This window comes from Tamandua tetradactyla, chromosome 4 (genome assembly GCF_023851605.1).
Source record: "Tamandua tetradactyla isolate mTamTet1 chromosome 4, mTamTet1.pri, whole genome shotgun sequence".
Taxonomy (NCBI): Eukaryota; Metazoa; Chordata; class Mammalia; order Pilosa; family Myrmecophagidae; genus Tamandua; species Tamandua tetradactyla.
The window spans coordinates 189,387,961-189,413,790 of NC_135330.1; positions in this window are offsets into that span (position 1 = coordinate 189,387,961).

Sequence of the window (25,830 nt, forward strand, 5' to 3'; positions counted from 1 at the left end):
CTCTATATAACTCCATCATCAACTTTGATCTTTCTGCCCCACTCTTTAGGGGTATTTAGGCTATGGCCATTCTAAATTTTTCATGTTGGAAGGGGCTGTCAATAATATGGGGTAGGGAGATGGAACTTTCTGATGTACTGGAGAGGCTAGGCCCTCTAGGTTTCAGGACTTATCTGGTCTAGAGACCCATCTGGAAGTTGTAGGCTTCTGGAAAGTTACCCTAGTGCATGGAACCTTTGTATAATCTTATATATTGACCTACGTGTTCTTTGGATTGGCTGGAATGGTTTGGGCTAGGGTTTGGCAAGTTATGATAGGTAGCAATATCATACTGAAGCTTGCATAAGTGTGACCTCCAGAGTAACCTCTCAACTCTATTTGAACTCTCAGCCACTGATATTTTATTAGTTATACTTCTTTTCCTCCTTTTGGTCAGGGTGGAATTGTTGATCCCATAGTGCCAGGGCTGGACTCTTCCCTGGGAGTCATCTCCCATGCCGCCAGGGAGACTTTCACCCCTGGATGTCATGTCCCACTTGGGGATGGGGGAGGGCAATGATTTCACATATAGAGTTCGGCTTAGAGAGACTGAGGCCACATCTGAGCAACCAAAGAGGTCCTCCAGAAGTAACTCTTAGGCATACCTATAGGTAGGCTAAGCTTCTCTGCTACCTACATAAGTTTCATAAGAGTAAGCCTCAAGGTCAAGGGCATGGCCTATTGATTTCAGTGTCTCTAAAGTTTGACACAGTATCAGGGGATTCCCTGATGGTAAAGTTTAATAATTCCATATTTTTTCTCCCATCCTTCAAGGGACTTTGCCAATACTTTTTGATTTTCTGCTTAATATATTCTAGGATATGTCCAGGTATTGCATTAAGCTATGTAGGATTAAAGGTGCTTATTTTTATTCTGGGCTCCATGTGTCTCAGTTGTTCCAATGAGCTATCCCGGCAAGTTGAGTTAGATTATTTGCTACAGAAAATTTAGGTTTCAGACAAAATAATCCTTTCTTCCTTTGGTCTCAGAAAGTAGGTGTGGTTCTAAAATATAAACAGTGACTTCCTTACCCCTGTGTTCTAAATTACTTTAATCCTGACCTGACTGACTTTGTTCTTACCTCTAAGTACCAGTTTATAGATACATAAAACAGCCTCTCAGAATCCGGAAATAATAATCACCACTCTAGCCTAAGTGTGTCTGCTATAAGAGCTTACAATCTAGGCCCCTGTTTTCTTATAAGCATTTTCTAAAAGAGACCATACAATAATTGTTTTTTCATTTCCGGCTCATTTTGCCTCACCAAATGTCCCACAGGTTCATTCATATCGTTGAAAATCTCATGACTTCATTCCTTTTTGTAGCAGCACAATATTTGATCATATGTGTACACCATTGTTCGCCAGTCTACTTCTCAGTCAGTGCATTTTTCAGCCACCTGCATTCTTTAGGTGTCATGTATAATACCCAAAGTCCACAGTCCATCAACACTCTCAATTGTAGATAATTTCATTGTTCCCAAGAGAAAGAAAACCAATAAACATACTCTTACCAAATAGGAAATTGAAATCTCCCCTTAGCTCTTGTCCCTCCCCCCATTATTTAACCCCTGCTGTTGCTGTGGTAGTCTTGATGGTTTCTTGTTAAACATAAGGGCAGGGAGTTTTGATTGTTTTGCTTACTGTTGTACCGCTGGTGCCCAGAAATGATCAAATCCACAGGAATTGCCTAATAAGCATTTGTGAATGAATAAAGGCATCTGTTTCTTTAGATTCAGCCAAATTTGCAGGGATACTAACTTTATATAAATCATAGCAAACTGCACTAAAACTTCAACTATAAATTTTAGCAACTAGAATCTTAACTCAAATATCAGGGTGGTTCAGTAAGACTCATCTGACTTAGAAGACAATTCTGCCATCATACAATATGTCCATTCCTTTAACTCAGGTGACCCTCCATCTTTGTGCAATTACTTTTAACAATTCTCTTACAGAGTCTTCCTCATCCTTAGCCTTCCAGTTGGACCAGAGTATAAATCACCTGGTACTGTATGTGAGACACTGAGCAAATGTATTTTCTCTTATCCATCAAGGTAGGTATTAAAATCTAAGTTTTCCATAGGAGGAAACTGAGTTCATCCAAGATGTCACAGCAAATAGCTGAGCCAGAAATTTACCAGATTTATCAAATTCTGAAACTATTTTTTGCTATGTCATGTTGCCTCCAGGTACAAGAGTTGTAGCTTACTCATTTGCTTATTGGTTTTACTTGATCTTCTTTATATCAGTTGTGCTGATATAAAGTGAGTCTCCTCCCAGAAATGATACATTTTTGGCATCCATATCAGTAAATTCATTAGACAAATGTTACTTCCTTGTTTCTTCTATTCTTCATTAGACCTCAAGTTCTTTTGGTCTTAATGATCTTTAATTTATCTAATTCTTTTATAATTAGTGAACCTATCTCTATCATTTATCTAGTACATGCTGCATGCCAAGCATTGTTCTAGGAAGTAGGAATGCAGTGATGATAAACATAACAAAGTTCCCATAGCACCTTTGATTAAAGATAAATGTAATTGTTTCTAACATTCATTCATTCGTTCATTCAACACATTTTTATTGAGTGTCATCTGGGAGTCAGATACCATTTTAAATACACGTGCTACAAAGACATATAAGACAGGACTCTTATCCTCAAAAAACATCCTATGTAGTAGGAGATCAATGAATGAAGAATTCAAAAGCATATTGTAAAAAATTCTGACGATTTGCCATATCATTATCAAAGTCATAACAACTTAGGTAATGTAGCTTTTTCTACAGTAGATATACTCAGACAATCAGGGCCTCTGCCTGTGAGATACCAGGGAGGCACAAATACACACATATACACATACAAGCACACTGCACACAGACACATAAACATCAGTAATAGAGAGCTCGAGTTCAAGTTACATTTAATCTATCAAATGCCGTGCATTTTTCACATCTGGGTACATTTGCCTTTTACTAACACATTTACAGGAGCCATAAAGCACTATGGTGATTGCCATCAGATATATGTAAGCTCTGTTGAAAGAACAGCTCACTTTCAGTAATAACCATGATTAATTCATAATCACCTTCCAGGAAAGCCAGGCTGACACTTCCCCATGGTGCATCTCACAAGACTGGCACAGCATTGCTCAATAGTCAGATTTAAAAACTGGACCTAAATGGAAATTATACCCAATTGTTTACAATTTTAGAAATTTTGGGGTCTGTCCTGGACACGTTTAGATACCAATTAGATGCCGCCTGCTAGTGATATGTAGAGAGGCTCTCTGCCTTGACCCCATGACCTCACATAGTCCAACCAATTCCTAAGTTCCAGGGGCTGCAGGACCAGCTTATTCCTTTGCTTCTCCCTCATCTCCCACTAGCATATCTGGGAACCACTGTCCTCACCACCACCAAAATGGGCTGCCAAGGAGGCCTGCTCACCCTCTTTACAAACTTTTCATTGTGAAAACCACCTACTTTGTCTTTGATAGGTTTTTTTTCTTTTTGAACAATAACCTAGAAATCAAATTATTATTAAAAGTGACAAAATTAGCTATGAGCAAGAAAGAACCACAAAATACAGGATCTAGCATTGGTCAGAATGATGGGTGCTTTATGAAGATATCCTGGCCTTCCAGATCTGGTAGAACCTCCAGGACATCCTAGTCCTGGGTCTCTGTTGGCCCCACAGAGCCTGTGGGATTTCACCTCATCCAATACCTTCTTCCTCCCCTCGGATTTGCTCTGGTCTCTTCTGTCTGCCTCCATTGGTTTCTATAACTCTGCCATCTCCTGAGTCAGACACTGGTTCTAAGAGCCATTTCAGCCCATCCACAGTAGCTCACATCCGCTCTTGATACTACATCAGCCTTGATGGTGGGCATAATCTTTACTCTTCAGCTTCCAGAAGCCAACTCACTCCCTGACTCTAAATCCAATCTCCCAATGATTTAGGCAACTCTTGTGTTGGGATGCCCTGTCCCTGACTCTCACTTCATCTGCAAGGGGAGAGGAAGGTTTCTGGTTTGTCCCAAGCTCCATGAAGAATCCCATCCTCCAGCTCTGGCTGTCACCTCCACTCACCTCCCTTGGTTCCTTCTGATGGCTCATTATGCAGGGAAAGGTTCATGTCCTGCAGGACCTTCATGATATTCTTGCAGTCCCTGATGTTTAACACACGTTAGAATAACACACATAGGTGTATTTGCCCCACCATGAGCATTTCTTCATTGGAAGATTTTTCAGTGTGCTAGTCTCTCACATAGCTTTATATAAAATAACCTTATTTAATGTTCTAGTTTGCTAGCTGCCAGATTGCAATATACCAGGAACAGAAAGGCTTTTTAAAGGGGAATTTAATAAGTTGCTAGTTTATAGTTCTAAGGCTGAGAAAATGTCCCAGTTAAAACAAGTCTATAGAAATGTCCAATCAAAGGCATCCAGAGAAAGATACCTTGGTTCAAGAAAGTTAATGATGTTCAGGGTTTCTCTCTCAAGTAAGAAGACACATGGAGAACATAGGGTTGCTCTCTCAGCTGGAAGGGCACATGGTGAACATGGCATCATCTCCTAGCTTTCTCTCCTGGCTTCCTGTTTCATGAAGCTCCCCGGGAGGCGTTTTCCTTCTTCATCTCCAAAGTTCGCTGGCTGGTAGATTCTGCTTCTCGTGGCTATGTCATTCTCTGCTCTCTCAGAGATCTGTTTCTCCAAAATGTTTCCTCTTTTATAGGACTTCAGAAACTAATCAGGACCCACCCAAATGGGTGGAGGCACACCTCCAGCTAATCCAGTTTAAAAACCACTCTTGATTAAATCACATCTCCAGGAAGATGAGCTGATTACAGTTGCAAACATTCAGTACTGAATAGGAATTAGAACAAACACCTGTCTTTACAAAATGGGATTAGGATTAAAACATGGCTTTTCTAGGGTACATACATCATTTCAAACCAGCACATTAAAAAAAAGAGTTTAGCAATTATCTGGAAACAAGATATGCCTTTTTTCTTTAAGGAGATGAATGACATGAAAAATGACACAATAAAAAACTAAATGTAAGCCTTTTAATAATTTAACAATCTTTTTGCTAGGCTCTCCCAAATAACTGGAAAGCAGAGAGGAAAAATTTGTATTATCTTTAATTCCACTGCCCTAAGAAATTAATGAGCCATTGTTTACATTTCCTCCTTGCATCTTTTTTTTAAATTGTATAATATAACATATATACAAAGCAAAGAAAGTAAAAAGCAGTAATTTTCAAAACACTCTTCAACAAGTAGTTACAGAACAGATTCCAGAGTTTGTCATGTGCTACTGTTCCATATGCTCTGGTGCATATCAGAATCTTCCACTAGGAGTCTTTGGAAGACAGATTCTTCTTTGCTGTCTCTCCAAATAAGCTGAGATGAAATTTTAAAACTTTTTAGAAGGGCTTGCAGCCACTGTGTCTTTTCCCTTTTACCAAAGCAACAGGAAATGTTCCCCTGAATGAGATCTTTGGTGGGGACCCGATATGTAAACTCCGTCACCCTCCCCACATGGTGACCCTGAGTCCTTGGTGGGGCTCCTGGGAGTCACAACTTTCTGCCTTGAGAAATTCTGACCCTAAAATCAGACCCTGTTCTTTCTCATTCACTGCCCCACCTTAGTACAGACCTCGGACCTGTAGTATTACAAGCCCACCAGAGCTTTCTCCTCTGCTTGGGGGACGGCGGGATGTCACAGATCATCTTGGGAATTTGAAAGTAGCTGTAGGCTGTTGTCCCAGGAACAAGCAAAATACATGCAAAATTTTGCATCTTAAACTAGGCTGTCTGTGGACCTTCTGAAGCCCATCCATAGACAAACTACACCATGGCCCCTGGAAACCAGTCTCCTCAAATGAAGTAATTTTCACCTCAGATTGTGGGTGAGGCACATCAGAAATAATTCCTTTGCTTGACAAACAGCTTCTGGGCAACCAGGATGAGTCAGGCCCTTCTCTAAATGCTGGGGAGTCATTCATCAGCCATCCTGGTGGGTGGGGTCTCTGCCTTTCAGGGCCTCAGTTTTAGGAGGGGAGCAGCAGTAACCAAGGAATCCAATAAGCATATGACCATTTCAGGTCCTGATCTGTGCCAGGAAAGGAATAAGCAAGATGGGTTTTGGCCATAACTGACCCTGGTGAGAATGTTCCTTAGCTGGCATGGGTGGGAATGAGCACTGCAAGGAGATGGCACTGAAGTTGAGAACTCAAGGAGGGGGGATTAGCTATGGAGAGCTAGGGGAAGCATTCCAGGCAGAGGAAATAGCAAGTGTGGATACTGGTGAGAAAGAGCCTGCTAATTTGGGGTCAAGAAGGTGTAGAGCCAGCTGGGAGCAAGGGGGAGAAGTGAAGACAAGGGGCTGGAATGCCTTAGTCTGATGAGACAAGTCCAGGGTGGAGTTGCTCTAGCGCATATCAGAGTCTCTGGGGTAAGAGAGAGGGAGCTGTTACTCCACTCCAGCCCCAGAGCAGGCCAGCAAGCCCTCTGCTTCCCCTACAGCCTTCCTTCACTCTGCCCCCCTCCTGGTCTGAGTCCTATCTCCTCGAGACCAGTGGCACCGTCTCCTGTATCTGAGCATCGCCCTCAGAGCTGCACACAGGGACTGGTGGTTGTTGGTTCTTCACAAACATTGCTGAAAGGAGATGGTAGGCCTGTGCCCTAAGGTCAACCTCTGAGTAAGACCAAGCAAAGAGCCCTGGCTTCTCCTGCGGAGGCCTTCTAGAGGACATGCTCCTCTGTGGGTGGTTTATCTGCAGCTCTAGGGAAAATCTGTATTATCTTTAATCCCACTGCCAGTAGGTACCTATACCAGGTGGTGAATTTTATAAGCCAAATCATTAGCCATGTCAACAATTAAGTGTGTCCATCAATAAACACCTAGAGCTGTTTGTGTCAGGGATTCCCTGCAGAGACAGAGTTGAAGACCTGGTCCATGACACTGAGAAAGAACCCTGTGGTGGCCAGTGCAGCCCCCTTCCCCCAGCCGTTGTGTGGCCGATGGAGAGAAGGTGCTGGTGAATGAGAACTTGTCCCAGAGATGACAGTCTGGTTAATTCTCTGGTTTTGCACCCCTGCAACTAAAGGGTGGACCGACCCTATATCTTAGCTGCTTTTATTTCCCATCTCTCTTCAAGCTGCTTTGTCAAAAGGGTCAGTTTTATGTAGGCTTCTTGCTTTCTTTCCCTTACTAACATCCAGAAAAAAAGCAAAGGGGATTTAAAAACTCAGCCAAACAGCTCGGGGAGAGAGGTGTGCCTGGGGTGAGGGACAGGGCTGCGTCTGGACCTGCTTCCTGCTGCGAGGACTCCTGCGGGCGGCAGGAAGTGGGATCCTATGTTGACTCTTCAGTATCCTGAGGTGTGTCTGTCTGAGAACAGGCAAGCCATAGGCGGGGAAACAAAGTCAAACAAAGGGCAGGGAAGAGGCTGGGCACTCCTGGGCCCTCGCTCTGGCCTTTTATTGGTGATGGTGGAGGTGGGGAGGGGCACACTTGGCAGTGATGCCACACAGGTGTGAGAGCACATCCCATGGGCCTTGAGGACCTTATGAGCAGCCCTGGGATCCGAGGTGGACAGGATATGGACACTATGATGGGTCAGTGGTCAGCCTGACCAGGTGTGGATGGTGAGCTGGTCAGGACACCCAGGAATGCCCAAGTCACTCTTCAGCCACCCCTCTTCCATGCAGTGTCCAGGGGAGACCAACACAGGTCAGGATGGAGGGAAGTGGAATCGGGAGGGGGAGGGAGAAGGAGACTTCCTTCTTCCCAAGGTTGGAAGACGATTCCCTAATGATGACGATGTACTCATTTCCCTCTATGGGCCACGCACTGTCCACCCAGGCTCTCACTGAAAAGGGAGGAGTTATTTAGTGCCATTTTACAGTAGGGACCTCTAGGTGCATCCTGCCCCCAGGACTCAGAACTATTAAGTAATTGTATTTTGCCAGAGTCTATTTCTTTCTACATCGTGATGACTCCAAGGTTGGAAAAGAAGATCTATGTACACAAGCAGAAGGCACCTGGAACACTGCACAGTTCTAGCTTTGGAAACATTGTTCAGTTTGTTCAAAGTACAGTTTCCCTCATGGTCCTTCGGGCAAACGTGAAGACTGCTCCAGATTATAGTAATGCTGAGGTGCTGATGTCTTGCCCATCAAATTCACAAACAGCAACAAAAAAAGATTACTCCAGCTAGGGCAAGTGTTAAGGAAACATGCTCTCATAGACCGCTAGAGGTGATGTAAACTGATACTGACTCTCTAGCAGGGGACATGGCTCTGTGCATCAAAAGCTTCACATGTTGGACTTCCTGGAAGATGGCGGCTTAGTAAGACGCACGGATCTTAGTTTCTTCTCCAGGACAGCTACTAGGGGAGTAGAAACGATACAGAAAGCGCCCAAAGCCACAACAGAGATAAAAAAGACAGCGTACCCCATCCTGGAATGGCTGGCTGGCTGAGAGAAGCAGCTCGGGTGAGATCACCGAGGCACGCGGGCCTCACCGGGCGGGGCGGCAAGCGGCCGGAGTCACTCCCTCCCCCCTTCCCGGGCCGGCTGGGAGAATTGGAAAGGCAGTCCCCTGAAACCAAGGCGGCTGGCACCCACACCATGCGCGGCCCCCCGGACCAACTGAGAGAATTGGATCGGAAATCCCCAGGCCGCGGAGAACGGTGACGGGTGGGGGAGGCCCCTTCCAAACCTGTGACTCCCGGGGAACGTGCACTCTCCCGGGCGGGCCGCTGCCGCTGGCGCCCTCCCACCACGCTTGTCGCCCAGGGCCGACTAGGAAATTCGGACGGGCTCTTTCCCGGGCTGCGGCGGCCAGCAACCCTCCCTGCGTTCCGACCCCGGGCCGGCTCAAGCCGCTTCGGCTAGCGAACCTCCCGGACGGCGAGAGTTTTCCAAAGTTTAAGGTCCCACAGCACCTTTTACTGGTGGGACCCGCAGACAAACGTGTGCCATGAGCGCCACCTACTGGGCAGGATAAGAAAAACAGAACCCAGAGATTTCACAGAAAAATCTTCCAAACTTTTGGATCCAATACCCAGGGAAATCTGTCTAAATGCGCAGACGCCAACAGAAGATAACGGATCACGCTCAAATAATTGAAAATATGGCCCAGTCAAAGGAACAAACCAATAGTTCAAATGAGATACAGGAGCTGAGACAACTAATGCTGAATATACGAACAGAAATGGAAAACCTCTTCAAAAACGAAATCGATAAATTGAGGGAGGACATGAAGAAGACATGGGCTGAACATAAAGAAGAAATAGAAAAACTGAAAAAACAAATCACAGAACTTATGGAAGTGAAGGACAAAGTAGAAAAGGTAGAAAAAACAATGGATACCTACAATGATAGATTCAAAGAGACAGAAGATAGAATTAGTGATTTGGAGGATGGAACATCTGAATTCCAAAAACAAACAGAAACTATCCGGAAAAGAATGGAAAAATTTGAACAGGGTATCAGGGAACTCAAGGACAATATGAAGCGCAAAAATATACGTGTTGTGGGTGTCCCAGAAGGAGAAGAGAAGGGAAAAGGAGGAGAAAAACTAATGGAAGAAATTTTCACTGAAAATTTCCCAACTCTTATGAAAGACCTAAAATTACAGATCCAAGAAGTGTAGCACACCCCAAAGAGATTAGACCCAAATAGGCGTTCCGCAAGACACTTACTAGTTAGAATGTCAGAGGTCAAAGAGAAAGAGAGGATCTTGAAAGCAGCAAGAGAAAAACAATCCATCACATACAAGGGAAACCCAATAAGACTATGTGTAGATTTCTCAGCAGAAACCATGGAGGCTAGAAGACGGTGGGATGATATATTTAAATTACTAAAAGAGAAAAACTGCCATCCAAGACTCCTACATCCAGCAAAATTGTCCTTCAAAAATGAGGGAGAAATTAAAACATTCTCAGACAAAAAGTCACTGAGAGAATTTGTGACCAAGAGACCAGCTCTGCAAGAAATACTAAAGGGAGCACTAGAGTCAGAACCGAAAAGACAGAAGAGAGAGGTATGGAGAAGAGTGTAGAAAGAAGGAAAGTCAGATATGATATATATAATACAAAAGGTAAAATGGCAGAGGAAAATATTATCCAAACAGTAACACTAAATGTTAATGGACTGAATTCCCCAATCAAAAGACATAGATTGGCAGAATGGATTAAAAAACAGGATCCTTCTATATGCTGTCTACAGGAAACACATCTTAGACCCAAAGATAAACATAGGTTGAAAGTGAAAGGTTGGGAAAAGATATTTCATGCAAATAACAACCAGAAAATAGCAGGAGTGGCTATACTAATATCCAACAAGTTAGACTTCAAATGTAAAACAGTTAAAAGAGACAAAGAAGGACACTATATACTAATAAAAGGAACAATTAAACAAGAAGACATAACAATCATAAATATTTATGCACCGAACCAGAATGCCCCAAAATACGTGAGGAATACACTGCAAACACTGAAAAAGGAAATAGACACAAATACCATAATAGTTGGAGACTTCAATTCCCTACTCTCATCAATGGACAGAACATCTAGACAGAGGATCAATAAAGAAATAGAGAATCTGAATATTACTATAAAGGAACTAGACTTAACAGATATTTATAGGACATTACATCCCACAACAGCAGGATACACCTTTTTCTCAAGTGCTCATGGATCATTCTCAAAGATAGACCATATGCTGGGTCACAAAGCAAGTCTTAACAAATTTAAAAAGATTGAAATCATACACAACACTTTCTCGGATCATAAAGGAATGAAGTTGGAAATCAATAATAGGCGGAATGCCAGAAAATTCACAAATACCTGGAGGCTCAACAACACACTCTTAAACAACGAGTGGGTCAAAGAAGAAATTGCAAGAGAAATTAGTAAATACCTCGAGGCAAATGAAAATGAAAACACAACATATCAAAACTTATGGGATGCAGCAAAGGCAGTGCTAAGAGGGAAATTTATTGCCCTAAATGCCTATATCAGAAAAGAAGAAAAGGCAAAAATGCAGGAATTAACTGTTCACTTGGAAGAACTGGAGAAAGAACAGCAAACTAATCCCAAAGCAAGCAAAAGGAAAGAAATAACAAAGATCAGAGCAGAAATAAATGAAATTGAAAATATGAAAACAGTAGAGAAAATCATTAAGACCAGAAGTTGGTTCTATGAGAAAATCAATAAGATTGATGGGCCCTTATCAAGATTGACAAAAAAAGAAGAGAGAGGATGCAAATAAATAAGATCAGAAATGGAAGAGGAGACATAACCACTGACCTCACAGAAATAAAGGAGGTAATAACAGGATACTATGAACAACTTTACGCTAATAAATACAACAATTTAAATGAAATGGACAGGTTCCTGGAAAGACATGAACAACCAACTTTGACTCAAGAAGACATAGATGACCTCAACAAACCAATCACAAGTAAAGAAATTGAATTAGTCATTCAAAATCTTCCTAAAAAGAAAAGTCCAGGACCAGATGGCTTCACATGTGAATTCTACCAAACGTTCCAGAAAGAATTAGTACCAATTCTCCTCAAACTCTTCAAAAAAATCGAAGTAGAGGGAAAACTGCCTAATTCATATTATGAAGCCAACATCACCCTCATACCAAACCAGGCAAAGATATTACAAAAAAAGAAAACTACAGACCAATCTCTCTAATGAATATAGATGCAAAAATCCTCAATAAAATTCTAGCAAATCGTATCCAACAACACATTAAAAGAATTATTCATCATGACCAAGTAGGATTCATCCCTGGTATGCAAGGATGGTTCAACATAAGAAAATCAATTAATGTAATGCACCATATCAACAAATCAAAGCAGAAAAATCACATGATCATCTCAATTGATGCAGAGAAGGCATTTGACAAGATTCAACATCCTTTCCTGTTGAAAACACTTCACAAGATAGGAATACAAGGGAACGTCCTTAAAATGATAGAGGGAATATATGAAAAACCCACAGCTAATATCATCCTCAATGGGGAAAAATTGAAAACTTTGCCCCTAAGATCAGGAACAAGACAAGGATGTCCACTATCACCACTATTATTCAACATTGTGTTGGAGGTTCTAGCCAGAGCAATTAGACAAGAAAAAGAAATACAAGGCATCAAAATTGGAAAGGAAGAAGTAAAACAATCACTGTTTGCAGATGATATGATACTATACGTCGAAAACCCGGAAAAATCCACAACAAAACTACTAGAGCTAATAAATGAGTACAGCAAAGTAGCAGGTTACAAGATCAACATTCAAAAATCTGTAGCATTTCTATACACTAGTAATGAACAAGCTGAGGGGGAAATCAAGAAACGAATCCCATTTACAATTGCAACTAAAAGAATAAAATACCTAGGAATAAATTTAACTAAAGAGACAAAAAACCTATATAAAGAAAACTACAAAAAACTGCTAAAAGAAATCACAGAAGAACTAAATAGATGGAAGGGCATACCGTGTTCATGGATTGGAAGACTAAATATAGTTAAGATGTCAATCCTACCTAAATTGATTTACAGATTCAATGCAATACCAATCAAAATTCCAACAACTTATTTTTCAGAAATAGAAAAACCAATAAGCAAATTTATCTGGAAGGGCAGGGTGCCCCGAATTGCTAAAAACATCTTGAGGAAAAAAAACGAAGCTGGAGGTCTCGCGCTGCCTGACTTTAAGGCATATTATGAAGCCACAGTGGTCAAAACAGCATGGTATTGGCATAAAGATAGACATATCGACCAATGGAATCGAATAAAGTGCTCAGATATAGACCCTCTCATCTATGGACATTTGATCTTTGATAAGGCAGTCAAGCCAACTCACCTGGGACAGAACAGTCTCTTCAATAAATGGTGCCTAGAGAACTGGATATCCATATACAAAAGAATGAAAGAGGACGCGTATCTCACACCCTATACAAAAGTTAACTCAAAATGGATCAAAGATCTAAACATTAGGTCTAAGACCATAAAACAGTTAGAGGAAAATGTTGGGAGATATCTTATGGATCTTACAACTGGAGGCAGTTTTATGGAACTTAAACCTAAAGCAAGAGCACTGAAGAAGGAAATAAATAAATGGGAACTCCTCAAAATTAAACACTTTTGCGCATCAAAGAACTTCATCAAGAAAGTAGAAAGACAGCCTTCACAATGGGAGACAATATTTGGAAATGATATATCAGATAAAGGTCTAGTATCCAGAATTTATAAAGAGATTGTTCATCTCAACAACAAAAAGACAGCCAACCCAATTACAAAATGGGAAAAAGACTTGAACAGACACCTCTCAGAAGAGGAAATACAAATGGCCAAAAGGCACATGAAGAGATGCTCAATGTCCCTGGCCATTAGAGAAATGCAAATCAAAACCACAATGAGATATCATCTCACACCCACCAGAATGGCCATTATCAACAAAACAGAAAATGACAAGTGCTGGAGAGGATGCGGAGAAAGAGGCACACTTATCCACTGTTGGTGGGAATGTCAAAAGGTGCAACCACTGTGGAAGGCAGTTTGGCGGTTCCTCAAAAAGCTGAATATAGAATTGCCATACGACCCAGCAATACCATTGCTGGGAATCTACTCAAAGGACTTAAGGGCAAAGACACAAACGGACATTTGCATACCAATGTTTATAGCAGCGTTATTTACAATTGCAAAGAGATGGAAACAGCCAAAATCTCCATCAACAGAAGAGTGGCTAAACAAACTGTGGTATATACATACGATGGAATACTATGCAGCTTTAAGACAGGATAAACTTATGAAGCATGTAATAACATGGATGGACCTAGAGAACATTATGCTGAGTGAGTCTAGCCAAAAACTAAAGGACAAATACTGTATGGTCCCACTGATGTGAACAGACATTCGAGAATAAATTTGGAATATGTCCTTGATAACAGAGTCCAGCAGGAGGTAGAAACAGGGTAAGATAATGGCCAATTGGAGTTGAAGGGATACAGACGGTGTAACAGGACTAGATACAAAAACTCAAAAATGGACAGCACAATAATACCTAATTGTAAAGTAATCATGTTAAAACACTGAATGAAGCTGCATCTGAGCTATAGGTTTTTGTTTTGTTTTGTTTTGTTTTTTTTTGTTTTGTTCTTACTATTATTACTTTTATTTTTTTCTCCCTATTAACATTCTATATCTTTTTCGGTTATGTTGCTAGTTCTTCTAAACCAATGCAAATGTACTAAGAAATGATGATCATGCATCTATGTGATGATGTTAAGAATTAATGATTGCATATGTAGAATGGTATGATCTCTAATTTCTTTTTTTCCATTAAAAAAAAAAAAGAGAAGGGATAATTGGAGCTGAAGGGATACAGACTGTACAACGGGACTGGATATAAAAACTCAGAAATGGACAGCACAATACTACCCAATTGTAATGCAATTATGTTAAAACACTGAATGAAGCTGCATGTGAGGTATAGGTTTTTTGTTTTTTTGTTTGTTTGTTTGTTTGTTTGTTTTCTTTCTATTATTGTTTTAATTCTTATTCTGTTGTCTTTTTATTTCTTTTTCTAAATCGATGCAGATGTACTAAGAAATGATGAATATGCAACTATGTGATGTTATTAAGAATTACTGATTGTACATATAGATTGGAATGATTTCTAATTGTTTTGTTAATTCTTTTTTAATTAATAAAAAAAAGTTAAAAAAAAGCTTCACATGTTAATGCTATTGGCTCAGCAACTCCATTTCTAGGAATTTATGTTAAGGAAATTATCATATATGTACACAGAGATTAATTACAAAGCTATTTAATTTCAATGTTGTTAGGAAACAACCTAAATGTTCAGCAGCAGAGATTGGTTAAATAAATAAAAGGTCATACATACATACGTTAGAGGGAATGCCTCTTCTCCGCCCCTCTAGTTTTCATGAGATTTTCCTGAGTCCCGCTGGCTTCTTTCCCTACTCTTCCCTCCTCCTCAGGGAGGGGGAGTAGGTTCCCATGGTTGGTGGGCTGCAGGCACTGGGTAGAGATGAGCAAAAGTCCTTTGCTCAGAATATTTGGTCCCTTTCCTCCTCTTTCTCCACCAGGGTCTTTGGGAGACAGAGCCGGGGTGAGTATGTCTGCCTTAAGGGGAAGACAAACTTCCCCTGAGATGCACTGACCCCAAGTCGGAACAGAGGGACAGACAGCAAGTCTACTTTGTCTCACATTGTAAACTACGTCTTCTAATTTAGTCTCAGTTACTAACAAGGGTGATATGTTGGTTCCCCATGGGCTGTCTTAATTGATTTGGGTGGAGAAGAGGAGGGCTATTTAATGAGCTCTCAAAAACATTCAATAGAATACTATGTAGCCATTAAACTTGGTGAGGAAAACTTTAGGATTAAATATGTTCATGACATTTAAAGCCAAAAGTTGGTTACAAAACAATGATGTAATATATGTCCAAGAAAACGGAGTGTTCTAGTTTGCTAGTTGCTGGAATGCAATATACCAGAAGTGGAATGGCTTTTAAAAGGGAGAATTTATTAAGTTGCAAGTTTACAGTTCTAAAGCCGTGAAAATGTCCCAATTAAAGCAAGGCTATAGAAATGGCCAATCTAAGGCATCCAGGGAAAGATACCTTGGTTCAAGAAGGCCGATATAGTTCAGGGTTTCTCTCTCAACTGGAAAGGCACATGGTGAACATAGCAATGTCTGCTAGTTTTCTCTCCAGGCTTCTTGTTTCATGAAGCTCCCCCCGGGGCGTTTTCCTTTTTTATCTCCCAAGGTCTCTGGCTGTGTGGGCTCTTGTGGTTCTCATGACTCTCCCCAAAATGGTTCCCTGTTTTAAAGGATTCCAGTAAACTAATCAAGACCCACCTGGAACAGGTGGGGGGGGTCACATCATCTAATCAAAGGTTAGTACCCACAACTGGGTGTATCACGTCTCCATGGAGATAATCTAATCAAGTTTCCAACCTACCGTACTCAATAGGGATTAAAAGAAACGGCTGCCCCCACAAGATGGATCAGGATTAAAACAGGCTTTCCTAGGGCACATCATCCTTTCAAGCCACACACTGGAGAAGGGTACTAAAATATTCAATGGTTATTTTTTTCCTTCTTTTGGTTTATTTCTGCATTCTCTCTCTCTCTCTCTCTCTCTCTCTCTCTCTCTCTCTCTCTCACACACACACACACACACACACACACACACACACAAGCTTGTTTTATTTTAAAAAGTAAGAATAAAAATTATATTTATTGTAAATATATGATTTTAAAAAATCACTCCTCTGACCTCTCCATTCCTAGTGCTACTCACTCCTTTTTCTGCTCCCTGTTTCATCACCTCACCATATAAAATAACCATTTATTCAGACATCTCTTTCTTCCCCCCTGAATTGGAGCTCATGGTGCAAGGACCTTATCTTATTCATCTCTTGACCACAGCAACCAGCAGGGTACTTGGCTCGGAACTGGTGCTCTGTTGATGCTTGTTCAGTGTATCAGTGGGAAGAAGATAAATGGTATTTTAATTCTCAAGTACCTAGAGGGTGGTTACAAATGAAATGATGAGCAGCTCTTCTTCAAGACTGAGGAAGAAGGGGGGTTGCAAGCAGGACGACCAACTCAGTGTAATAAAACCACTTTGAGAGACAAGAGAATGTTCTCCTGCAGAAGGGGCTGTCGCTCAAAGCTGTTGCCCACCTTCTCTGGAGATGGGAACAACAGAAGGGCCTGACATCTGTCTGGGGAAGTTTAGGTGAGTCTCTGCCTTGAGGCAAGGGGTGGCCTGGATGAACTTGGGGAGAACCTTCTAATATAAGATTATGCAAGTGAACATCACACAAAAACAGCCCCACACCTCAGCTGGTAGGCACTTCCTCTTATACAACTATAGGCAAGTTTGCCCAGGTGATTAAAGAGCTTCAGGTTGGTTAAACAAATCTCCCTGTGGAATCATGCTGCTCCCAGGTTCTTTTGGGGCTGCACAGTCTTTGCCTTAACTGTACAGAACAGCTGCAGCTGGTGAAGCATTAGTTTGGCAAGACCCCTACTTCAGCCCAACACCTAGATGCCTTCCACTCTCACTCACTCTATTCCACAACCCTCTGCCCCCGTGGCATAATCTCTCTGTGCTAGGGGGCATCTATTGTTTTTTGTCTTCCCGGGATCCATTCTTCTGCTAATAGAGTTGGCCACAGCCTGGCAACTGTTTCCCTTTGGCTCATGCTCCTCCATCACTCTCAGGCTACATGGTCCATGTTGAGATACCTACATCCACCTCCGGCTTGGACATTTGACCCAGGCTGACCAGTGAGGAAGTGAACTTCTCCAGCAACAGTGCTTGGCTCAGGAATGTGCATATGACCAAGGCTGGCCCAATCAGGAGTGTGCATGTGACCAAGGCTGGCCCAATCAGGGGTGTGCATGTGACCAAGGCTGGCCCAATCAGGGGTGTGCCAGTGACCAAGGCTGGCCCAATCAGGGGTGTGCATGTGACCAAGGCTGGCCCAATCAGGGGTGTGCATGTGACCAAGGTTGGCCCAATCAGGGGTGTGCCTGTGACCAAGGCTGGCCCAATCAGGGGTGTGCCTGTGACCAAGGCTGGCCCAATTAGGGTGTGCCTCTGACCAAGGCTGGCCCAGTCAGAATCAACCAAAGACTTGCTAGTGCTCTAATGAAATAGCATTCTTTCCCTATTGAAATGTCTTGACACTCTTATTAAAAATCAGTTAAGGTAGGCCACGATGGCTCAGCAGGCAGAGTTCTCACCTGCTATACCAGAGACCTGGGTTCCATTCCTGGTGCCTGCCCACGTAAAAAAAAATAAATAAAAAATCAGTTAAGCCAGACATCTTTGCAGAGTGTCACTGTGGTTTCCTGCTTCAACAGAGCTTGAATGGAACCCTGCGCTTGCCACTGTCAGCTGGCCACTCTAAGCAGCCTTCCACCACTGCTCCAGCACTATGTAGCTGTCACCTCCTCTCCTCACTACTTGCCATGACAACCATGTCTCCATCGGAGGGCACCAGAATTACAGCAGGACTCAGAGGTCACAATCAACTGCCAAATCAACCTGGAGCTCTACACCTTTTATATCTGTCTCTCCACATCTTTGACCATGATGATGTCACTTTGAAGAACTTTGCCAAATATAGTTGACTGGGAGAGTGGGCTGAATGCAACAGAGTGTGGGTTACACTTGGTAAAAAGGATGAATCAGTCATTCCTGGAACTGCAAAAATGGGCCACTGACAAAAATGACCCCCACTTGCATGACTTCACTGAGAAACATTATTGCATTATCTGAATGAGCAGGTGAAGTCCATCAAAGAATTGAGTGACTCATAACCCACAACTTGTGCAAGATGGGGACCCCTGGATTCTGGCTTGGCTGAGATCTCTTTGACAAACACACTCTGGGAAACACTGAGGACGAGAGCTGAGCCTTAGGCTGGCTTCCCTAGTGCCACAGGGTGACTTCCATGGCCCCCACAGCAGTGCATGAGTGTTGGGTTTGCCTCTCAACTTTTCTATAAGTTATATGAACATCCACCAAGTTCTTTCATTTGTACCATTCCTTCTAATAAAGTAATTTGGTACCCCCTGAAATTAGTTGATAAATGTAAAGATTTTACATTTTATACAAATGTAAAGATTTCCTTCTGGACTCTCAATTTTATTCCATTGGACTGTATATCTGTCCTTAAGTCGGTACGATACTGTCTTGATTACTGTAGCTTTGTGGTAGGCTTGGAAATTGGAAAGTGTGAGTCCTCCAACTTTGTGCCTCTTTCCCAAGATAGTTTTGCTATTCAGAGTTCCTTGCATTGCTGTATGAATGCTAGACCATTTCTGTAGGATATGGGACTCCTCTAATGGGAATGTCCTGACTGGAACTTTCTCAGAGCTGTGCAGAGTCTAGGACTCTTCCTGTTCAATCTTCTTCCCTTCCCTCTCTCCTTTCACAGGTATCAGACCTGTATTATGGTATGGAGGCTTTTTATACCTATTCTGCTCCCTCTAGTTTATCCTTCATTGGTATTTCTCCTAATAAATTTCTTGCACACCTAATCATCTCTCAACTTCTTCTTCTCAAAGGGCCTGAATAAATCAGTCTCCTAAGCCTGGATTTTCTGAATCCTATACCAAACCTATTTGATATATCTGGAAATGTATGTCATCTAAGGAAGGGACATTTCAACTTCTTCACCTTCTTTTAAGAGGTAGGAGCCCAGCATCCTCTCCATAATAAGAATAAACATACAATTCTGAATGCCCCAATTCTAGCCTCTCAACAGTGAGAGCTGGGAAGTTCAAGACCTCAAGTGAAAATAGAATAAGACCTTTTAGAGGCTTTTCACTTGATTGTCCACAACCATGTTACATGACATTTTTTTTCTTGTGGTTCAACCCAGTTTGAGTCTAGATTTATCCTTATTTGCAGCCAAAACATCCTAACTGCTATTGACTGGCCTTTGGTGCTATGAGAGATCCTAGCAGTGTTCTTATAAGAAATCCACAATTTTACTCACGCTAAATTCAAGTTAGCATTCTATCAGTTGAAGTCAAGGCAAGGAAGTAAATACATCTACCAGAGCCAGGAAGAAAACTGTCTTGGTAAAAGATCATTTGGCAAGGACTTGCTAATCACCAAATGAAGCTTCGATGAAGATCTGGTCAGCCAGGCTACCATATACCAGACACCATATTAGTCACTGGTTAAAGACAGATGAAAAGATGCAAGTTCTGGTTCCAATTTGTCCACAGTCTAGTGGGGAGGTGTTCTACTTTGCTAGCTGCCAGAATGCAATATACCAGAAATGGAATGGCTTTTAAAAAGGAGGATTTAATAAATTGCTAGTTTACAGTTCTAAGGCCGAGAAAATATCCCAATTAAAACAAGTCTATAGAAATGTCCAATCTAAGGCATCCTGGGAAAGACACCTTGGTTCAAGAAGGTTGATGAAGTTCAGGGTTTCTCTCTCAAGTGGAGAGGCACATGGCAAACACAGTCAGGGTTTCTCTCTTGGCTGGAAGGACACATGGCAAACATAGCGTCATCTGCTAGCTTCCTCTCTAGCTTCCTGGGAGGCATTTTTCTTCTTCATCTCCAAAAGTTGCTGACTGGTGGACTGTTTCATGGTGCTGTGGCATTCTCTGCTCTTTCAGATTCTTTCCTTTTCTCTGAAATGTTTCCTCAAGACCCACCTGGAATGGGTGGAGACACATCTCCAACTAATCCAGTTTAACAACCACTCTCGATTGAGTCACATATCCAGGGAAATGATCTAATTAAAGTTTCAAACATATAGTATTGAATAGGGATTAGAAGAAACAGTTGCCTTAACAAAATTGGATTAAGATTAAAACATGGCTTTTCTAGGGTACATACATCCTTTCAAACCAGCACAGGAGATATACATTGATAAAGTATAATTATAGTTATCTGGTATTGGTGAACTAGGGATTGGGTCAACCTTCCAATGGAAGACAACTTAAAAAATCTGGATGAAATATTTTTCACAATCTTCTTAAAAGCATTCAAGAGGGGTGCATGGGTGGTTGAGTAGTAGAATGCTTGTCTGCCATGTGGAAGACCTGGGTTCAATTCCCAGCCCATGCACCACCACCCCCTAAAAATATATATAAAAAGCATTAAAGAGCTAACCATATAGTATGAACCTGGTTGAGATCCTGGAGTGAATAGGATTTAGAAGGGTGACCTGGAAAGCACCATGAGCTAATCCAATCTTCCAAAATCTTCAGAAATTTCTTCTGAAGCATCTCCGATCACTGGTCACATAGCTTCTGTTAGTACATTTCCAATGATAGGGGTTTGTACTCTACCAGAATCGCTGCTCCATCATTAGCAGCACTGACTATTAGCAAGATATTCTTTATATTTTCCCTATTATAAACAGTTTCTACTATTGTGGTACTTTTGTGATGCTAGGTGAAACAATATTATTTTAATTATATCATTAATTATAGTCATTGGTTAAACCAGGGCTCACTTTTTGTGTTGTACAATTCTATCATTTTTCTGGCAACTTATACACAACCTACAATTTCCCATTTTGTCCGCTCAAAATATGCAGTTCAGTGGTATTACATTAAACAATATGCCTCCATCACCATCATCGATTGCCAAAACTTTTCCATCACTCCAAACATAAACTCCATACCAATTAACCGTTAACTCCCCATTCCCCACTCTATCCAACCCCTATAAACTCTATTCTAGTTTCTGGCTTCATGAAATTGCATATTCTGTTTATTTCATATAAGTGAAATCATATTTTTCTTTTTGTATCTGTCTTATTTCCCTCAACATGACGTCTTCAAAGTTCATCCATATTGTAATATGTATCAGAACATCTTTCCTTTTTTTTTGGCCAAATATGTATGTAAATGCCTCATTATATTTATCTATTCATCTGTTGATAGACACTTAGGTTGCATCCATGTTCTGATGATTATGAATAATGCTGCTATGAACATAAGTGTGCAAATATCTGTTGGGAGTCCCTGCTTTCAATTCTTTGGGGTAGATACCTAGATATGGGAGTGCTAAGTCAAAATGGTAATTCAATACTTAACTTTCTGAGATGCAACCAAATTGTATCCCATAGCAGCTGTACCATTTTCCATTCCTACTAATAATGTACAAGTTCCTATTTCTCCAATCATCTCTAATACTTCCTATTTTCCACCTTTTGAGTAGGAGCCATTCTAGTGGATGCGGTTTTTATTTGCATTTCCTTGATGGCTAGGGATATGGAGAATCTTTTCATGTATTTATGGGCCATCTGTGTATCTTCTTTGGAAAAATGTCTATTCAAGTTTGGGTTTGGTTTGTTGTGGCTTATTATTTTATATATATATATAAACTATTTTTAAATTGGGCTGTTTGTCTTTTGTTGGTAAGTTGTAGGAATTCTTTATATGTTCTGACATTAAATCTTTATCAGATATATGGTTCCTGAATATTTTCTCCCATTCTGTAGGTTATCTTTTTTACTTTTGTGATAAAATTCTTTGATACACAAAAGTTTAAAACTTTGGTTAGGTCCCATTTATCTGTTATTTATCTAACTTTTCTTTTGTTGCTCATGCTTTAGGTATAAAATCTAAGAAGTCATTGCCTAAGACAAAATCCTGAAGACCTTTCCCTACATATCTTCTAGGAATTTTATACTTTTGATTCTTATATTTAGGTCTTTGAGCCATTTTGTGTTAACATTTTTACATGTGTAAGATAGGGGGCCATATTGATTCTTCAGTATGTGGACATCCAGTTTTCCTAGCACCATTTGTTGAAGAGACTGTTCTTTCCAAGTTAAGTGATCTTGGCACCCTTGCCAAGGATCAACTGGCTAAAGGTGTGAGGGTTTATTTCTGACTGAGTTTCAATTAGATTCCGTTGGTCTATATGTCTGTTTTGTGTGAGCACTACATTGTTTTAATTACTGTAATTTTCTAATAAGTATGAAATCAGGAAGTGTGAGTCCAACTTTGTCATTGTTTTTCAAGATGATTTTGGACATTTGCGGTCACTTACCCTTCCATATGAACTTCGTGACTGGTTTTTTCATATCAGCAAAGTGACTGTTGGAATTTTGTTTGCAATTGCATTGAATCCATAAATCACTTTGGGTAAAATTGACATCTTAACAATATTCAATCTTCCAATCCATGAACATGGAATGTTCTTTCATTTATTTAGGTCTTTAATTTCTTTTGCCAATGTATTATTCATTTATATGCTTGATTAAAATTATTTCTTAGATATCAGATTCTTTTACTTGCTATTGTAAATGGGTTTTTCTCCCTTGATTTCATCTTTGGGTTGTTCATTACTAGTGTACTGAAATACCATTTATGTCTGTGAGTTGATCTTGTACCCAGCCACTTTGTTAAATTCAATTATTAGCTCTAGTAGCTTTGCTGTGGATTTTTCAGAGTTTTCTATATACGATCATGCCATCTGCAAAACAGGATAAATTTTATTTCTTTCTCAGTTTGGATGCCTTTCATTTCGTTTTCTTGCCTAACTGCTCTGGCTGGAGCTTCCAGTACAATGGTGAATCACAGTGGTGACCGTGGGCATCCTTGGCTTGCTCCTGGTCTTACAAGGAAGGCTTTCAGCCCTTCCCCACTGAGTGTGATGTTTGTGGTGGGTTTTTCATTTATGTCCTTTTTCACGTTAAGGATATTTCCTTCGATTACTAGTTTTCTGAATGTTTCTATCAAAAAAAGGTGTTATATTTTGTCAAAGGCCTTTTCTGTGTCATGATCAGATGATCATTACGATGATCATGTGGTTTTTTCCCTTTGTTCTATTAATATGGTGTACTGTGTGAATCGATTTTCCCCTGTTAAACCACCCATTCCTGGGATAAATCCCATTTGATTATGGTATATAATTCTTTTAGTGTGCATTGGACTAGTTTCCTAGTATTTTGTTGAGAATTTCTGCATCTATATGCATAAGAATATTAGTCTGTAATTTTCTTGTGATATAGTTATCTGGCTTTGGTGATAGGGTGATGCTGGACTCAGAATGAGTTGAGAAATGTGCCCTCCTTTTCAATTTTTTGGAAAAGTCTGAGCAGTTGCTATTTCACAACTTGAAAGTCTTCTGTCCCTTGGTTATCATGACCCATGCTCTTTTATCAGTTCTGTTCAATTAAACAAATTTGTAGCAGTTACATGTCAGGCACTGCTGGGTTCTGGAGCCTTCTCTTCAGGCTATCTCTTTTCATGATAGGTATGGGTTGAATTATGTCGTCTCTCCCACCCACCCACCCCCACCCCCACCCCCACCCCCACCCCCAAAATAAAGATATATTCAGGTCCGATGCTTGTGAATATGACCTTGTTTGAAAGTATGGTCTTTGCAGATGTAATCAAGTTACGCTGAGGTCATTCTGCATTAGGGGTATGGTGGCAATTCAATGAGTGGTGCCTTTCTTTTGTCTTTTTCTTTTTTGTGTGTGCCCTTTTAATAAGAGAAAACAGAGACACAGAGACACACCTGCAGGAAGGATGCCAGGTGATAATGGGGGCAGAGACCAGAGTGATAGGGCTACTAGCCAAGGAATGCCAAGCATTGCTGGCAACCACTGGAAGCAGGAAGAGGCAAGAAAGATCCTCTCCTACAGCCTCCAGGAGAGCAGCCCTGCCCACACCCTGAGACAATAAATTTCTGTTTTAAGCCTCCCAGTATGTAGTTTGTTTCAGTAGTCCTAGAAGATGTGGTCCTTTCTCTCAAGGAAAAACAGCCTAGCAGCAGGTGATAAAACATGTTCACATATAAATACGTTACAAAGTAGAAAGTAGAAGTCTTTTTTTTAACTTTAATTAGTTGTCATGAGTCAAGATGAAGGAGAGAAACCTATTTTGGCCTTAGGCCAGTGATATTTGAGTTGAGTCCAAAGTGAATGCAAGCTTTGGGCGCGTGGAAAGGGAAGGCAGGGCACTGCAGGGAGAAGGAACTGCATGACAGTGATCTTTGTGGGGCAGTGGATGGAAGGTGCACAAGGCCCACCCTCGTGAGCTGTTTGCTTCGTGCCAAATGGTTGTTTTTCTCACGTTCAGTGGGGGCGTGACCTGGCGAAGACCTCTGGGAGCTTTGCAAATGGACGGTCGTGGCAGCGGCTGCGCAGGAGGAAGGAAAGGGGGGGGGGGGTGGGCGGCCAGAGGACGGGGCAGTGGGAGAGCAGCAGGGCGTGCACCCGCCTAACAGGAACAGGAGGTTAAAGCTACCTGGGTTTGCGTAATGATGGATGCAAGGAAGAGGAAAGACTTTGTGATATAACAAGAGATGCTGGATATTTAAAAACGCCTCTTGTCAGGGTTCTGCGAATGGTTGGGGTCCCATGGATGACACGCCCTTCTGTGAGTTTAGAAGGTGCATGTGGGGTGACACGACTTCCCTGCCTTTTCTACTTGGTTTTCTTCTGCCTGCAGGGCCTGTGGGGGTGGGGGGCAGGTGGTGGGTGGTAACAACAGCTTTCCCACCCCACGCCCTTCCACGCCCTACCTCTTGGCCAAGCGCCTCCTCGCGGCCACTTCCCCGCCCCCGCCCCCGCCCTCCTCCCAAACCCGGCCCACCTTCTGAGCGACCAAGAGGCACTGCGTCCGTGGAAGCTGGGGCAGCAGCTTGTTCTGGCTCTTGCTCTCCAGGTCGCATCCGTGGGTATACATTCTTGGAACTCAGCTCCAGTGGGATGTGAAGGATAGCAGGGCCCAGGTATTTACTTCTGAGAGTCATTCTAGCAGTTCCATGCTCTCCAGCAATTTTGAAAGCACTTGAATTCAATCCTTTCTGGCCAATGATACAGCCTGTATCCATCTTGATGGTAGGAAGGAGGTGCGAGTGAATCCAAGACAGTCAGAAATTCACTGACCCAAAGGACAAACAGAAAATGTGTCCTGAAGGGTAAAAGAGGGGTTTGTCAACAAGGGTCAAGTGCAGGAGAAAAAGTCAGTTTGGCGACTTGAAAGTCATCTTGAGGGACAGTGTCCCATGCAGGGCCAGAGATCAGATTGCAAAGAGGCCAGCAGCGAGCCGTGAAGGAAGGGACAGAAGACTGTGCATCGGGGGGTAGGGGGGCTAGTGTTTAAGATGGGGGCTGGGAGATGAGGTCAGCAGGCATCTTCTGTTTGTCACAAGTTAAAACTAGGTAATCATAACCACTCATCATCCAAGCATTCTTTTTTTTTTATTAATTAAAGAAAAAAG